The following is an 18,922-nucleotide window of genomic DNA, read 5'->3' as shown; positions in this document are numbered from 1 at the left end:
GCTTACTTCTCCAACGTGAAGAGGCTAAGGAAAGAATCCATATTGTCAGAACCAGCCACAAGGTAAACAAAGACAAAGAAAGTGTGTGCTAGCCAATTAAACAGAAACACAGGCTCCTGGCAGCGACATGACCCAGTTTTTCCATTCACTTGATGTAAGTAAACCCCCTTTACTGAGATGGGCCCTCTGCCGGCTTCAGGGGGGGAAAAAAAGAAAGGTTTTCCATGTGTTTCTATAAGGCTCTCTACCTCCTTTTCCCTAAGAAAAAGTAAAATTTCATTAAACCCAACTCCCATTCAATGGAAAGGAAATTATGTAGAGTGAAAGCACATGGGCTCTGGTGGTATGCAGACCTGGGTTCGAATCCTTGTTCTGTCCCCGCCCATTAGCCATGAAGTCCAAGGGCAAGTCTGCTGAGCCTCCCCCAAGCCTCAGTTCCCTCGTTCACAGAACACAGATGTCAGTAACTACTTCGCAGGTTGCTGAGGTAACTGGGACAGGCAAGCCATGTTGTCCGTGTGTGCTCTGTAAGTGTTCCTTTCCCTTCCGCTTGGATTCACACCACACCTAAGGGAGTAAGCACAGAAAAGAACAGAACACTGGGCTTAAGGGGTTTTTAATGGGCCGGTGGAGGGGGGATACTCCACATCTCAGAACTGGAGAAGGTTCAGCAAGATTTTAAGAACTTTAAAAAAGTAGGGCGCTCTAAGATCTTCAGACAACTGTGATTATCATTCACAGAGAAAAACGACAGTGGGGATGTCAGAGAACCTTCTAGATACCTGGGAACTTATGCAAGCACTGACTGATCCACTCCAATTGCTAGACTCAAAAAACAAGTCCCAGGAAGTTGGGAGTTAGAATCTCAGAGCACAAAGAGAAAGCACCATGGCCTTCTGCTTAAGGGCTTGTGCGGGTCAGGAAACAGGTTCGGCTCTCAGCTCCTCCCCCCACCAGCAAGGCGACCCTTGCCTCCTTGGAGAGTGAGAAGGCAGAGCAGTAAGCCCAGTCCCAGCTGGAGCCAAATTCTTACTAAGTGGTGAAGTTATCATGCTTGCAACACGCTGAAAGCTTTGAGCCTTGATGGCTGGATGGTTGTGCCATTCAGGTCAAAAAGTAGATGGTGGAAAGGTGAAGATAAAGGAGAAAGGCCGGCGGGTTAATCCTGGGGGGTCACAGGATGCAAAATGAGTGTGGTACCTGGGGTTTCAAGTTTAAGGCCATAGACACTTCAGAGCCCGTGGATACTACTTCTACTTCAGAGAGAGCAACAAAGCACTGGAATGCTTAGTCTTTGCTCCCCCTGGATTTGCCAACACAAAACGTGGCCTCACTCACAAAGGGCACGCAGGAGCATGGCCAGTTCACGATCCCCACAGCAGCAGTCTGAGGAAAAATGCCCAAACCTGAGATCCAAACTTACCGAGACAATAAATTCAAAACAACCAAAGTCGACACCTCACAGGTAAGGATCTTAATTAAACAGTGTCAAAAATGCAAATGTGCATGCCATGTCTGGACCTACTGATTATGAAATAAACTTGATTAAGAACAAATCCCTTTTAAGAAGAGGAAAGAACCCAGCAACTCTCAGTGAACATCAAATGCTGTTCTCAATTAGCCCTTTTCCTCTGAACTTCACAAAGGACCAGCAGGTGGGAGATAATTAACGTTTTAATAAAACTTGTTTTACATGTCTCGGTTGGAACCGTTTTTGTTCTGCGAAGCTTTTCCCTCTCCAGCCCCAACACCCACGAAGGAAAATTTTTTTCCACAACATCATTTTTCTGGTTACATTTGGGGTTTTAGAGGACTCTGGGAAGATAACGGTGGACGAGGTAATTTATGAAAAGGAATATTTCTCTTTATCCATATTTACATTCTGCAGGGGAGTGAGTTTGGTTTTTGGATTCTCCTCCCAGGCCTATCAGGGGAATAAAGGCCTTGCTCCCACTTGACAAGATTTAGGGAGCAATGAGAGGTCTGCAAGCTGACGCAAGCTACACCACCCACTTCATGCAGTGGCACGCCCCCACCCCATTTTCAGAAACGGCTGACTGACAGCTTGAATTTCTCCCTTACAAACCTCTTGTCTTTTTTTTTTTTTTTTTAGAGATTTTATTTATTTGACAGACAGAGATCACAAGTAGACAGAGAGGCAGGCAGAGAGAGAGAGAGAGAGGGAGGCAGGCTCCCTGCTGAGCAGAGAGCCAGATATGGGACTCGATCCCAGGACCCTGGGACCACGACCCGAGCCGAAGGCAGCAGCTTAACCCACTGAGCCACCCAGGCGCCCACAAACCTCTTGTCTTTAAAAGCAGCCTTCTGGGGCGCCTGGGTGGCTCAGTGGGTTAAGCCGCTGCCTTCAGCTCAGGTCATGATCTCAGGGCCCTGGGATCGAGTCCCGCATCGGGCTCTCTGCTCAGCAGAGAGCCTGCTTCCTCCTTCTCTCTGCCTGCCTCTCTGCTTACTTGTGATCTCTCTCTGTCAAATAAATAAATAAAATCTTTAAAAAAAAATAAAAATAAAAATAAATAAAAGCAGCCTTCTAGTAGCTTGCCACCCTTACCTGCAAACCTCGGCATCCGCATAAGTCTGTTCCAGTATAAAAAGGCTAGTGCGTGGGGCACCTGGGTGGCTCAGTGGGTTAAGCCTCTGCCTTTGGCTTAGGTCACCGTCTCAGGCTCCTGGGTTCAAGCCTGGCATCTCGGGCTCTCTGCTCAGTGGGGAGCCTGCTTCCCCTCTCTCTCTGCCTGCCTCTCTGCCTACTTATGATCTCTCCCTCTGTCAAATAAATAAATAAAATCTTAAAAAAAAAAAAGGCTAGTGCTTGGCAGTGTGTATTTGATTAGGTCTCCAACAGCAAGCCCTGTTGCCTGCAGTTGGCATCACAAAAGCTAACATTGTACACACTGCAGAGACCAACTCGTCAAGGTACCCTAAGCTAAGACAAGGAGGACAACTGTCTTCCTTTTCAGAAAAGGAAACTGAGGCAGCTGAGAAGATTAACTGTGATGCTTAAACCCAGAGGATCTGAACCCAAGACCTGGGCTTTTTAGTCCTGGATGGATCAGAGACTGCATTCCATCTGAGAGTAACCTAAGCTCACCCTGCCGTGCACAGCCCAATAATTACGATTTTTGGCATTTTAATTGGACTCAGACCTCAGGGTTTGAATTTAAGAGGGTGAGAGTTAAAGGAATGTGTGTAGGGATTAGGGCTGGAATGCTGCCTGCCAGTTACAGTTCGTTTTCTCCTCGGGCCTTTCCAAACCCCACCGGATGCCTCTTTTCTGCCACTGCACAGCCAGGCCAGGCCTCCCACCATCCAAACGCCAGGTTCCTTTCCAGCCCTGGAGCCTCTCCACCCCACCCCAACCCCACACACAACCACACCCGCACGAGGCTCCATACAGCGGGGTTTCCCAACCATGGCACTAGTGCCATTTTGTCGGGGCACAGCCTTGCACATTAGAGAACATCTGGTGGCAGCCGTGGCCTCTCTACTCATTAGATGCCGGTGACAGCCACCTCACTGTGACCGGCAAATATGTCTCCAGAAGGCACAGGAGATTTTTAGGGCAGAGAAACCCTTCTGTGTCATATGGTAACGGTGGGTACATGTCATTAGGCGTTTGTCAAAACCCACAGGAGGTACAACACGAAGAATGAACCCTGATGTAAATTACAGACTTTAGTTAGTAATAATGGATCAATATGGGCTCATCATTTGTAACAAATGCACCACACTAGTGGAAGAGGTTAATAAGAGGGAAAACGAGGAGGAAGGGAAAAGGGGGGGACATGGGGACTCTTGTACTTCCTGCTCAACTTTTCTGTAAACCCAAAACTGCCCTATAAAATGAAGTTCATTAACAATCCCCTAAATGCAGAGAACAAAATGATGGTTGCCCGAAGGGATGGGGGTGTGTGTGTGGGGAGGGGTGAAGGGATAGGCAAAATGGGTTTTTTAAAAAAAAGAACGAATCATAAAAAAATTTTAATGAAAAAATAAAGTTTATGAATTAAAAAAAAAGTCTCTAGACACTGCTATCTGTCCTTATGGGGCAAAATCGTTCCAGGTGAGAAACCGCGCTGGAGGGGGCAGGATGGGAGCCTGGAGTGAGCCGACCAGTCTAGCTGATTTCAGTCCCACTTCAGGATGGTGGACAGAAAAGGTGAGTTTTCTGAGTGTACGTGGGTTGCAGAGATGCCTCTAGAGGACCATCTTCTTGGGAAGTCGGGGGGAGGAATAGGGTCCACGCAGAGCCAAGAAAAGAGGGACCAATCCTCCTGTCCTGACCTCAAAGCCAGCACCTGGGCCACTACATGAAAGAGAGAGAGTCAGCACAAGTTGGGGGAACGGGGGAGGGAGAAGCAAGCTACCCACTGAGCAAGGAGCCCTATGCGGGACTCGTTCCCAGGACGCGGGATCATGACCTGAGCTGAAGGCAGATGCTTAACCAACCAAGCCACCCAGGTGCCTCTGCCTAGGCGATTCTGAGGGCTCTGGCAGGGTTACGATGGGGACAGAGACCCATGTATCCAGCCCTTGCTTTGTATGCCCCCCAGGATGCAGGAGATGGGTCAATATGAAGTTTACATCCATTTGGCAGACACACAGACATGCACACACCTGAAATGTGAAGTCAGCCTCCCCTGCAGCCTTGAGTTCTGACTCCTGTCATTCCTTTCACCTGTGACCCCATTTCCTTCCTCTTTCCTCTTTTATCACCCCTTCCCTTGATGGCTCATCTTCTCTAAGAGAGAAAGAAAAGAGGCTCCCTGGAGAGTCAGATGAACAGGATACAGTCATACACACACTGCGGGAAACAATCAGGGTGCACTCCGTGGGAAAGCCAGGCAAGGGGACGAGCGGCACTCAGCATCCCTAAGCTGCTTTGGGGACACGGCCTGGCCCGGCTCGGAAAGACCAGAGCTTTCCCCACACCGTCCATTTTCCTCTACCCCATCCATTTCTTCCACGGTTGAACCTTTTGGTAAAACAGGCCTTAAGAATGACTCCTCTTGGGGCGCCTGGGTGGCTCAGTGGGTTGAGCCACTGCCTTCGGCTCAGGTCATGATCTCAGGGTCCTGGGATGGAGTCCCGCATCGGGCTCTCTGCTCAGCAGGGAGCCTGCTTCCCCCTCTCTCTCTGCCTGCCTCTCCATCTACTTGTGATTTCTGTCAAATAAATAAAATCTTTAAAAAAAAAAAAAAAAAAAAAGAATGACTCCTCTTCCTCCTAGGACCGTGTGCACCTAGCCCTTAACCTGGTGCCCGGCGCACACAGCACACATAGTGACCTTGAACGCCACAGGTCTGAAGAGCACACATCCACTTACACATGGATTGTTACAGTCCAGTTCTGAAAATGTCTCTCCTCCTTACGATTTCCTTACTAACATTCTGTTCTAGCTATTTGACTGTGAGAACACAGTATATAAGACGTGTAGCATACAAACTACGTCTTGTCAGGCAACTAACTGATGTTATTGGGAAGGCTTCCGGTCAACAGTAGCCTATGGATAATGAAGCGTTTAGGGGAGTCAAAAGTTACAGGTAGGTCATCTGGCCGTGCTTACTAGATGGTTTTTGCTATTATCTAGAGCTCTGCCTCAACTTCACTTTTAACTAAATCTAAACACTTACTAAGCCGTCTCATCTCATCAAGCCTAGCCCAGGGAAGTTTCTACGGAGTTGGCACAGCTGTTCTCGTATCAGGAGTTTCTCCCCCAGTTCAAGACTCTCTCAAACCCTTACCAACAGATGCTTGAGCCTTCCAGACTTCCAACACCATAGAAAGGACCAAGAAGCCCTGGGCTACCCCAGCCCACTGAGGCTCCCACAGCGTGTGCCCCATCAGCAGCTCACCCCATTTCTCCATTGCCTTCTATCACAGAAAATATTCTCTCCCACCCTCTCAACCAGTGGTGATTTCGCATGCCTCACTGTTTAAACTACACCTCTCAGAAAAATCCCCGCAGCAGATAAACACAGGATCTGTAATGGGAACTCCAGCACTCCCAACAATAGTGCCACTGTCACACATGTGTGAGCTCTCGTGAAAGCAAGGGATTGGCAACCTAGGGCTGCCGTGCCCAGGAAAATTATTTCCTGTGGGAGAAAGAAAACAACCTTCAGCTCCTGGCAGGTCCCGGGCAAGTCCAAGGCAGTCTCACTGGAGAACTGGAATCCAGGAGGCAGAGGTGGGTAAGGGCTGCGGCCACCCTCGAATGCCCAGATGGGTGAAAAGAAAGGCTGCAGCGTCAGGGCCTGGCTTTTTCCTAGCAGAGGAAGAACAAAACCACCATAGGCCGCCCAACACTGCTTAGAGGACAATCAATTAGCGCGATGAGTCATGTGGTCAAGAGAAGCCGGGGCTTGGGGGGGGGGGTCATATTCCATTTCTTTTTGAAAGCAACTTCCCAGGTCTGATACAGTTATGGCTCTTCAGTCCAATGTAGAAAGGCAATCGCTTAAATTTAATAAGAGAAAGAAAATGCTGGGCAGCCTCGCTGACATCCGGAATGTTCTGCTATTAGGAAAGGAAATAGAGAATTGACAGACAGCATCATCTATTGGCCTTCAGGATGCCCAGGCCCCTGGCAGTCAGCAAAGACTTCAATACTGTGAGCTCTTCAACTCGGTGTTATTAAAAGAATTCTTGGTTCAAGATTATTTAAGGCAACCCGATATTATTGGCCGAGAAGTTTCCATGAATGGAGCTGGATGAACGACACTGAATTCTCAAAGAACTACCTACCCACTGCCACTCCCTCCTCCTCTCCTATTCACCCTTGTTCCTACCTCAGCCCCCCTCTAGGCCTTCCGAGACAGTTCTCTTCCCCTAGCTCAGGGTTTCTCCGCCTTGGCTCTTTGGGGTGGGGTGGGGGCCCTGCCTGATCACAGTAGGATGTTTGGCTGCATTCCCCTCCAATTGTGACAAATGTCCCCACAGGTACCAAATTACCCCTGGTATGTGAACCCCTTCCCTAGTGTACTGTGATCCTCTGGACTATGTTCCCTTCCACTTCCCACTGCCTAGAATAGTTTCTGGTCCCAATTTTATCTCTTAACTGTTTTGCCATCAGGAATCAGTTTGGACGTCACCTCCTCTGGAAAATTACTATGACATGCCCACCTTGCCAACCCCTCCCCCCACCAAACAAAAAGGGAAAGGGGCTGGGATTCCTCCCATGTGCCCGCCCTGCCTTGTGTATGGTTTTCTGATAGCACCTCTGTTCCATAAGTGTCTCCTTATCTCATTTAATAATTCATCCCTCCACTCATTCATGCAACAAATACTGAGCTGCTAGGTATAGGAAATATGACGTAAGACTTGGGTTCCTGCTCTCCTGCACTCATGTACTAGCAATGGAGGACAAACAATGAACAACTACAAATAAGAAAATGGCAGACATTAATAGAAGCCATAAATACTGCAGGTCTAGGAGGCCTAGCTCCTTAAGGGCAAAGACTGCCTTATTCATTACTGTATCTGTAGGAATCAGCACTGGGCCTTAAAAAAACAAAACCAAAAAACTAGCACTTTCCCCTGTCTCTCCAGGCTTATGTCATCTTCTGCTCTCTGTCATGGTGATTAAGGTATGGGGGTTCTCTCCTGGGATACAGTAAGCTTCTTGAAGGAAGGAGCCTACTCAATTTAGAAATTTTACAGAGAGAAACCAGAGGGTTTTGTTAAATGATTGTCCTCACACTACAGTTTTTAACGCTAACATTTTTTTACTAAAGGTAGAGCTAAAATGCTTGTAGGAGGAGAAACAAGCATTTTATAGACAGAGAAACTGAGGCTCAGAAATGGTAACTTGCCCAAGGTCAGAAAAACCAGGAAACCAGACTGAGCTCCCAAACCCAAACTCTTCCCACCACATACCACTGTGTCTTATAGAAACCAGACAGACACAAATCAGGTAGAAATGTCAGGAGAAAATCTCCGTCCTCACAGAAGACTGCTGGCAAGCTGTGGCTAGCGTGTAGGGTCCTCCCTGGGTGGGAAGAGGGAGGTGGTGAGTTTATTTACAGGCAAAAGGGATCTGCTAGTTCAAGAGGAAGAAGAATGAATGACATTAATTTTTCACTCTTACCGCTGGGACTGGGCCTAAACTTCAGCTCTTTCTTAGAAGGCCAAAAACCACTCAAAAGCCAACGCCTATAAAGAAGAGGGCCAAAAATGTCTGCCTTTTTCTTTTCAAGAAAGAAGGGTTTGCAATATTTAAAAGCTTGGGCTTGTTCTGTACAGATATTTAAAAATGACCCCATCTGTTGAGCGAGAAGCATCTTCTAAGAGGCAGAGTGGTAGAGTCATTCCAAGGAACAAGCATGGACTTCAGGAAGGCAGACAGGCATTCAAATCTGCACCCACTTAGCCTCTCCAAAGTCAGGTATTTGGAAGGCGCGGCTATGATATTTAAGTGACGTGGGGGATAACAGGGCCTAGTACAGAAGCGGACTTACTGATCGCTAAGTCCTTCCTTTTCTGCTGTTCATGCCAAGAAAGAACCTTGGCCTGGGAAACAGGAGAGCTGGTTGCAATTGCCAGTTCTGCCCCAGCTCCGCTGTGACTCAGGTACTCCAACGGTCCTGACCTCCAGCTTCCTCTCCAGTCCCTACCTCAGGCAAGAGTTCCAGGATTAAAGGACGCTTTGTCATTTAAAACCAGCACAACGCCTGGCAAGCTGCAGGCACTCCCTAAATGTTAGCTCAGTGATACATCACCTGGATTTTGTCCTGGAAACACTCGTCCTATGAAAGCTGCCCCCCTCCACTTGGGTGTAGTCACATCTGTCAGCTGAACAGTGACACCAGAAAGAGGTTCCAGCCCTCCATGGTCACGTCCCCAGAATATCCCTGGCTGTTTGCTCCAGCTGATAAGTCAAGACTGAACCTGAAACTGAGGTAAAGTATCACGACTCACCTCCAACCTCTCACCAGTCTTACCATTGTTCACACACACAAAGAACAGATATCCGTGATCCAACCCAGGCGTCAATCAACGTTAGCACTATTCCTTAAAAACTATAATGATAAAATAGGGGAAAAAATGATCTTCCACAAGCAGAAGGCATAAAATGTCTTTCTGAAGCTCCCCATCACAGTGAGGGTCCTAAGCCCACCTCTAGAGAGGCAGGCGCGGACTGGGGAGGAAGACCGCAGGGATGACAAAGAGGTCACCCGAAAGCAGGCGTCCTCCTGCAGCTGTCTCACGCTGCTCCGTGCCCCAAGAGTCAACTGTCAATCCACAGGCTTTCCGGGGCTTGTTTTCTTTCCTGCAAACGTGTCTACAGGGACGTGAGGGAGGGGAGAGAAGAGAAGCAAGAGAAGCACCTTTATATGCTCATTTCTCCTATCATGCCAACACCGCGTGCTGCCCCAGAACCATTCCCCCAAGGAGCGATTACTTAAGAGCAGTTAACAAAAGCAACTGAGGTCGGTCACCAGGTGCTGGCTTGCCTCTTCCATTCAGCTGCTAGCATTACATGCAACAGTGTATTCAGTACCTACAACTCTTTAGAAGCATTATTATGCCCATTTCCCAGATGGAGCCTTATTAAGGTTCAGAAAGGCCAAGGAACCTGCCCGAAGTCATACACGATCTCTAAGTGGCTTAGCAGGATTCAAACCCAAGATGTTGAACGCCACAGCCAGAGAGACTGACCGCTGCCTTAACGAGAAGGATCAGAGTAACTCCCTTCTGGAGTGACCTCTCGGAAGCAATCCACCCTCCCCCACCCCGCCCCAACAAACACAGGCTTTTTTTTTTTTTTTTTTTTAAGATTTTATTTATTTATTTGACAGAGAGAGATCACAAATAGGCAGAGAAGCAGACAGACAGAGAGGGAGAAGCAGGCTCCCTGCCGAGCAGAGAGCCCGCTGTGGGGCTTGATTCCAGGAGCCGAAGGCAGAGGCTTTAACCCACTGAGACACCCAGGCACCCCCCCAAACACAGGTTCTTAATAAAATTTGCGATCCTTTGTGGGAAAGGGAAAGTCACCGGTCTGTGGACAAGGAATAGTTAAGGCCACATTTCTGGGCTTCATTTTCTCCGTTTTGTGGGCTCAAGTCAGATTCATAGCATTTAACTTTAATGCAAATTTTTTTTGGAGGTGATTCATGTGGAATTCCTGCCAAGAATTTTAATAATTAGGCTGAATGAGACCAAACTCTGTCGGTACATGCCTGACAACATCTGCTGATGTTTCAGTGATCCTGGAAGGCCCGTGAAGCCTGGGGAAGGCCTGGCGAGCAGGCCCCGTGCGGGGCTTGGCAGTGGAGAAAGACACCTGTGGGCTGCCCGCGACTTCAGCCTTCCATCCGAGTAACAACTAGCTCCAATTTTATGACACCCCATAGCCAACGGGGATGGGAGGAAGGGAGACAACAAATCAGAAAAGGCTCATAAAGAAAAATGTTTCCCGACGGTCTCTTTTCTACTGCTAGTCAAGGGCTATAAAGTGTTTCTCTCTAACTTGATTTTTAGCCTTTTGCTCTGCCCTAACTCAGTCCACTCCCAGCAGGAACGGGGACTCAGCCACAGGGCTGGAGTTCTTTAAGGGGAAGGGGAGAATGGTAAAGAATCCAAATCTTTTTTCAGGAATCTGATTCCTGAAGGGTGGGGAGCCGCACAGTTGGGCAAAGACCCCTGGAGGGTCTGTTTCCCATCTTTCTCTTCCTCTCTCTCCCGGACACACACGTGCACGTGTGCTCACATACAGTCTCACACTCAGAGCACCAATGACGCCCAACAAGGGCCCATGGATCAAAACTTTCCTGCAAGGTGCTATCATTAAAAACACTGAAATTATACTGAGATTATAAAATAATTGATAAGCTTCTTAAAGCACTCCTCTAAAAAGAGAAGTTTAGGTCACCCTGCCCCTTCCCACAAAGGTGAAGGACAATTATGTCCCAGAATGGTAGTGAGATATAAAGGTTTATTATTTGTGTGAGACACAAATCATACTTTTGCAAACCATGGAAAATGGTTTCAGCCATTACTGTCTGATAGAAATATAATGTGAGCCACCTATGTAATTTTAAATTTCCTATCAGTCCCATTAACTAATCTTAATAGATTTTAACTCAATATAATTGTAATATTATCATTTCAACATAGAATCAATGTCAATAAGTATTAATGGGATATTTTACATTCTTTTTTTCCATATTTAGTCACTGAAATTCAGGATGCATTTTTTTTTTTTAAAGATTTTATTTATTAATTTGACAGAGAGAAATCACAAGTAGACGGAGAGGCAGCCAGAGAGAGAGAGAGAGAGATAGGGAAGCAGGCTCCCCGTTGAGCAGAAAGCCCGATGCGGGACTCCATCCCAGGACCCTGAGATCATGACCTGAGCCGAAGGCAGCGGCTTAACCCACTGAGCCACCCAGGCGCCCCTCAGGATGCATTTTTAAACACAACACATTTCCATTTCAGGTGCTCAGTAGCCATGTGAGGCTTGTGGCTCCTGTATGGACTCCAAGGCCCTAGGAATCAGTGTCACTAAGTACAGTCCAGAGTTCCAGCTGCTAAATTGTGTATTTCTGAATGACCAGCCTGTAAATAATAAATATACACACTATGCTTTTAAAATATTTCTTTAAAATCCCAGGGTCCTGGGATCGAACCCCGCATCGAGCTCTCTGCTCAGCCAGGAGCCTGCTTCCCCCATCCCTCTCTCTGCCTGCTTCTCTGCCTACTTGTGATCTCTGTCAAATAAATAAATAAAATCTTTTAAAAATATATTATTATAAAATATTTTTTAAAAAGAAAAGGCCATTTTTAAAATGACTCTAGGCAAGGAATCTTAACCTTCTTGAGCTTCAGCTTCATCAAATGTAAATGGAGGGACCCCTGGGTGGCTCAGCTGGTTAAACATTTGCCTTCGGTTGAGGTCAGGATCCCCAGGTCCTGGGATCGAGTCCCATACCAGGCTCCTTGCTCAGCGGGGAGCCTGCTTTTCCCTCTGCCTGCCGCTCCCCCTGGTTGTTCTCTCCCTCTCTCTCTCTCTCTGACAAATTAACAAATAAAATCTTTTTTTTTTTAAGTATTTTAAAAAAATGAAAATGCCCATGCAACTTCCCTTACATGGGTGTTGTAAGGATCATATGCTAAAATATTTACAAAAGGGCTTTGTACAGTGCTATGCAAATGCTGATTATTGTTAGTACAGCTCCTGGAAGAGAACAGATCATCCTTACAGATCAATAGCATTCCTGTCTTCAGTCTATAAACATTTTGCACACAGCTGTCCTTCCTTCCTGAAGACATATATAAACAGTAAGAAATGTATACCAATTATCAATCCCCTAGCACTGGTACCATATCACAAGCCACAAACCTACTTTATGAGAAAAATCCCATCATAATTTCCAAGGCATATTTAAACAGTTATTTGGTTAAAATGAAGACCTTGGTTTAAAAACAGGAATACAGGGGTGCCTGGGTGGCTCAGTGGGTTAAGCCTCTGCCTTTGACTCACGTCATGATCTCAGGGCCCTGGGATCGAATTCCACATTGGGTTCTCTGCTCTGCAGGGAGCCTGCTTCCCTCTCTCTCTCTCTGCCTACTTGTGATCTCTCTGTGTCAAATAAATAAAATCTTAAAAAAAAAAAAAAAAGACTATATCACTGGTCAACGAATTCCAGAGAAAATGAGCCTTGCCTCCCAGAGAATTAGACAAATCAGGAAACATATCTTGAACTAGTGAACAAAGATGGAGAACAGCCACACTCCATACCATCCGCCCATTCACCCCACCTTGCTCCCTTTCATCCAGCCTCTTCTTTTCAGTGTTCTCACAAATTATTGTGAATTTGGGTGGTTAGAAATAATCAATACTTTAAGATTCAGGGGAGAGCTGTTGTCTAAATATTTCCTGATAGTTGAACAAAGACTTGCTGGGTTCTCCTCCTTGCCCCACTGTTAGGATAATGCAGACAATAATGCAAGCTTTGAGTAGCGATTAAGTGAATAAGTGAGTAGTAATTATGTTTTGAAGAATGATTTAGGTTAAGAGAGAACCCAGAGAAAGCTTCTGTCTTTGGAGAATGAATTGTAGGCAGAGAACAAATCCTCTTTTGCAACGGCCACCTGCAGTACTTGGCGGGTGCGCTCTTCCCTGGACGCAGAATGCTGATCCAGGCAGTGGTCGTGGGTGCCATCAACGACAGCAGCCCCACTTTACAGCTAAGCCATAAACGAGCCAGGTTTCTCTAAGTCCAGATACATCCAAGAGCAGCCTTTCCCAAAGTGTGTTCCGCTCGACATGTCCATCCATCATTTCAGGAAGGACGAGGGGGAACGGGCAGGGGCGGCATGGCCCAAAGTGAGTTTTGGGAAATCCTGAGTCCACATGGCGCTCACCAGGTTCTTTGGCTCCTAGTAGTGTTCTGGGATGGGGGTGGAATGGGGGACCAAGCCAGGTGTGGGGGGAGAGAGGGATTTTTCAGGTATCAGATCTGGAGTATTCTCAAGTTGATATGAGCGTATCCTCAGACACTTCCACCTTCATAAAGAACTACAAAATATACTGGGAGGCAAAAACAACAACAACAACTAGAAGAAGAAGAAGAAGGTAGAGTCTCTGCTCAAAGTAGCAGAGTACCTGTTTTGCTGTCTTCATACTTCCTAAACAGCACTCGACTGAGTGCAGCCTGACCGCATGGGCTCGGCAGCCAGACCCACCTGCCTTCTCCCACCCAGGCCACCCCTACAGATACCAGAGGCCCCTAATCAAAGGCAGTTCTGCTTCTGTACCTAAAGGGACCAGTAGCAAAGGTGTTAACATTCGGAAACAAAATGAATCATAACAACTTTTGCGCTCTTAACCGAGCGTTCCCCAGAGTTTGCTCGTGGTGGGAATGTGCTACAAAGGAAGGACCATGCCAGTTCTGACCCCTGATTTTTCTACTCTAGAGCCCAGTTTGGGTGTTTCAAAAGCCCATGTTCTAACTCTCTGGACTGAAGACACTGAGGTTAAATGTGAACAGTGCCCAGCACTGTTGCCCAAACATCAGCTCAGGGTCATCATGAAGTTCCTTCCATCCACTGGAGCGCCAAAAACCGTCTGCAAACCCAAAACTCAAAAGTACACCTGCTTCTGTTATGAGGGAATCCATGTAACCTTTGATGTTAAAAAGAATTCCTCATGTTTAAAAAAACAAAACTGGAAAAGAAAAAACAAACAAACAAACAAACAAACACTGGAAACCGAGATTAGGGCTTTTAAAAAATACACACCCTAAAAAAAAAAAAAAAATACACACCCTGCCAGTAATCTGTCCTATTAAAGAACACATCTTGCTATCTTCTTTTAAGTTAATATTAATTCAATGATTTAAAAAAAAAAAAAAAAGACTTTGGTGTTGTTTCTCAGTTTTAATCTCAAGACATGGCAAATTCTGAAATTACAATAGCTCATAAACCCAAGTGTTCCATGTAAGTATCCTCCCTGACATTCTATGATTTTTCTATTATTTGGCAAGGACAGATTATTTGAATTTGTGTTTGTTTTTCAGTGATACCAAACAGAAGCAGATACTGATGAGCCTAGAATGAAGTCTCAGTACAGCATTTTGACTGACCTGCGCTGATTAGAAAAACAGGAAAGCCACCAAAACCATGACAACTTTTGGCTATTCACAAGACAGCATTTCTTTATTTCTACTGGAGCTTTGCAAGGGATGAAAAATGAAAGCTTCATACACTTGTGTTTCAAAGGAAATGAATCTTAACTACTTTACATGACCCGGATAAGCCAGCTACTGGGAAACGGCCTGTAACAGATAACATATCTTAAGAAATTTTATCAAGTGAGATCTCCTTTAATATCTACATCTATTTCCCATCAATATTACAAAAGAGTCACCACTAGGGGCGCGGGACTGGCTCGGTCCCTGGAATGTGTGACTCTTGATCCCAGGGTAGTGAGTTTGAGCCCTGCGCTGGGTGTACAGATTACTTAAAAGCAAAATCTTTAAAACAAACAAAAACCTCAAAAGAATCATCATGAAATTTCCTACACACATATAAGCAATTTATTTGTCAGGGGGAAAGAGTCATTTCATTCATTCACTGTGAAAATTTCATGAAGACCTACAAAAGAAACTGTTTTCTTCTATAAAAGTTCTCTCCAGTTCTAGGTTGGAGCAACATGTCACACCTTCTAAATCAAAGAAGTTATGACTAAAATTCTAATTTTTATAACTGGCAGAAAGATGATGAAATGTCTTCCAAATGCTGTGGGAATTTTTTTTAAAGCTCCCAAGGCATCATATTGTCTGTTCGTTTTTTTTTTTTTTTTTAAGAATTTATCCTCAGTTCCAAGTTAGAGTTCAAGTGCAACAATACTCAGAACTGATGACTTTTTTTCTTAAACAACATACTTTGTATATACAGTGTTATTGCTTCGATGAATGAATGCCAACAAATGCGGTCAGTATTGTTTCCAGATTCTTGGAGCAATTGTACTCCTTGTACAGTCAACCCAGTCCCGTCTGTCCTCGATTACTTAATTTTCAGTCATTTGCAAACTCAAAAGTGAAAATGTAGAGGCATCTCGGCCACTTTCTTCAGCAGCAGAACAAGGAATGCGGGCAGTTCACAGATGTTCTCACACAGGTCTTTGCAATGCAAAAATACACTGTGGGAAGAATTCCCTCCCTAGATGAAGAAGACTTGGGGAGAGGGAGTTTCCATTTGGGGAGTGGGGGGTAGGGAGACTATGGACTTTAAGAAAGAGTCTCTCTTGTTATAGCTTATCTTTTGTAAGCTTTTTTTTTTTTTAAACTATCTTTTGCTGATTAACTCCATTCTGTCTATTCTCTCAAAGGACTCCAAGTTCCCACAATACACATGTATTCAATTTTACTGCTTTGCACTTGATATACTGCTTTGTAACTGTTCAAGGCATTTTCTGTGAACATTATGTTTCTGTCTCCCAAACTGTACTCTAAGCTTCTTAACGATAAAAACCATGCCCTGCCTTCACCTTAAAATTTTTTTTTTCTTTACCATGACTGCATTAAACCTATACATTAATTTTGATTAAATGACATCTTTACAGTATTTCACATTTCCAGCTAGGAACAATCTGTTTCTCCACTGATGCAAGTCTGTTCATTGTTTTTTTGTTTTGTTTTATTTTTTTTTTTTTTTAACGTCTAACTAAAGTTTTGAGTTTTCTCTATCTAGAAAAACCACCATGCAGATGGTAGGAAACTCCAATGAGTCTGTCTCCCCAGGTTTCAGTCTTACCCCTAGAGGTAACACCTCTCAACATCTTTTTTTTTTTTTTAAAGACTTTATTTATTTATTTGACAGACAGAGATCACAAGTAGGCAGAGAGGCAGACAAAAGGGCGGGGAGGGGAGGGGGAGCCTGCTGAGCAGAGAGCCTGATGCGGGCCTCTATCCCAGGACGCTGGGATCATGACCTGAGCCAAAGGCAGAGGCTTTAACCCACTAAGCCACTCAGACGCCCCTCTCAGCATCTTTTTACGTAGTTTCCAGAAGACGTTTGTGCCTGTGCCTATGTTTATAAGCAAAAATATCATCTCTTCCCGCCCCCTTGCTTTAAAAATGCACGTTATCACCTTCTTACCTCTCAGCTGGAGACAGAGAAATACTCAAGGGAACGGATCCCCTTTCATAGACTAGGCAATGCAGGATGAATTCGGAGCTGAGAGTCTATAAGCTGATCCTGGGCACAGAGGGGCTAAAGATGAGCACAGTCTACACAGCACAAACGAGAAATCTTTTCATAATTTACTTAACCAGTCTTCTCCTCATAGGCATTTATACTATTTCACATCTCACCTGCAAATATTGCCATCATGAATATCTTTGTATAGATATCTTTGTTTACATTTGTAAATTCAGATGGAACAATTCCCAGAAATTGAATTGGTAGGTCAAAGATGATAAACATTTTATCTATCTATCAATTGGTTCTTGTGGGACTTGAACTCATGATGACCTTGAGATCAAGACCTGAACTGATATCAAGAGTCAAACACTTAACCACTTAACACTTAACTGAGCCACCCAGGCACCCAGATATGTGTTTTAATTCTGAGTGACAGCACCAAGGAAACTGTAGCAGTTTATACTCCCATGAACCACATGAGGACCTGCCTCTCCACACCTTTGCCAACGCTATTATCCAGTGTTCTTTCTGCCAATCTAAATAGTGACATATATTTTATCAGTTGCACTTCGTTCATTGTAAGTGGAACCAGGTATCTGCTCATGTTCACAAACCTGTTTATATGTTTCTCTCTCTGTTTAAATTCTTTAACGCCAATTCAAGAGCTGTTTATGTATTTCAAAAAAAAAAAAAGGGGGGTCTTTTTCTCTGTTGTATGTGTTGGAAAGATTTCCCCCCCCTCCCAGTCCATGGCTTGTCATTTGATCTGCTTTCTGGTATTCTGAATCACACAGAAGTTTTGTAGTAGAGTCCTCTCTGTTCCAGTCACCAACAAAATCTCATTTAATTTTCTGTATGTTAATTTCCTTTCAAGAGAGGTGAAGTCAGACAGCAAAATTAACAACCAGTCACCAAAAATCCTTCCCCCAAATCTGTGAGAACTTGGAAGAACAAAAAGCTGTGAACCAAGCCACTGCCAGCACCCAATGATGTAATTCATCGAAATGGCACATGCCCTGGAAAGGCACGTTTTCTCCTTTTGTTTGAAAAGTCCATTATGCTTGTCCGTTTCCCAGAGTCCAGCAACCCACTCTGCCTCTAGTAAAAGATGCTGTGGCTTAGCCCTTTCCAAACAGAAGTGATTACAGATGAAGATTCTGGCCCTTGCCCTGTCACACCAGAGACTCCTCAGCACAACGCCCAGTTCAAAAGGTAAAGAAAGACTTGGTCAATTGCCCAAAGAAACTATGGCTCAACACAAGACCAAAAGAAAAAAAAAATGATAACGAGGCAGGTTCTCCAACTACCCACTAGGTCCCCAGGCAATGAACAGATGACAGATGTTCTCAGATAACTATTTCTCTTCCAGCACTTTCTTCTTCTTATCCTTTCCAGTAAAAGAACAGAGAAAAATGAAATCGAAAAAAAAAAAAAACCCACACATTTAAAAAGATTTCTCTTTTCCCCTCCACTGGCATAAAGTCATTTACATTACAGCAAAGACGTTGACTCTAATTAGAATGGTGTGTCCTCCCAAATTCAGGGAAGATTTTTTAACTGCATTCTAATTTGTTCTTGGTAGTTGAACATGACGGTCCCAAATTAATGCCTGTGCAGGCGGGAGAGCTTAAAAATAATAATCAATGTGCCACCACAATGATAAGCAAAGGTTCTTTGTAGGGGGTTTATTTAACAAATCCCCTACAAATGTTTGTTTACTTAACAAACATTTCTGGAGCCCCTGCCACATGTCCGGATCTGTGGATGTGAAGTCCGTGCCTTTCAGAAGTATGCCATCTAATGAGAGGATGAAGCCCATGCAACGGGAACTGCAGTCACCTGAAGTCTTTTCAAAGAAGAACGCATCAAAGTGCTAAGAAAAACTATGGGGGGCTCACACAATCAGACTGGAAGTGGGGGGGGGCATGAATACAGCAAGCGTGGATTATTGTAAAGGGAAGCCTAGAAGTAAAAAGGACAGTGAGGGAATAAGAGCTTAATTAAGGGTTTATGAAGGGAGAAGGAAGACTTTTTTTACAGAGGAGGAAGTAGACAGATCATAGAGGAAAGATGGAAAACAAATACTGAGATTGCAATTGACAGAGCAAGCAAGATTCCCAGAGGAGACAGGATATACACAATTCAACAAGTATTTACTTACTTATGGAGCATAAGGAATAACACGGAGGACATGGGAAGATCGGGAGAAGTGAGCTGGGGGAAATTGGAGGGGGAGACGAACCATGAGAGACTG

General features: G+C 45.0%; 1 protein-coding gene across 1 annotated transcript in view; it reads right to left on the bottom strand.

Moving 5' to 3' along the window:
* NXN (nucleoredoxin) overlaps positions 1 to 18,922 on the bottom strand; it is a 154,360-nt gene that overhangs the window by 76,560 nt on the left and 58,878 nt on the right. The window lies entirely within an intron of this gene.

Source organism: Mustela putorius, unplaced genomic scaffold (assembly GCF_011764305.1).
Source record: "Mustela putorius furo isolate JIRA1106 unplaced genomic scaffold, ASM1176430v1.1 tig00003962_pilon_pilon_pilon, whole genome shotgun sequence".
Lineage (NCBI taxonomy): Eukaryota > Metazoa > Chordata > Mammalia > Carnivora > Mustelidae > Mustela > Mustela putorius.
This window is presented reverse-complemented; position numbering and strand designations above follow the sequence as displayed.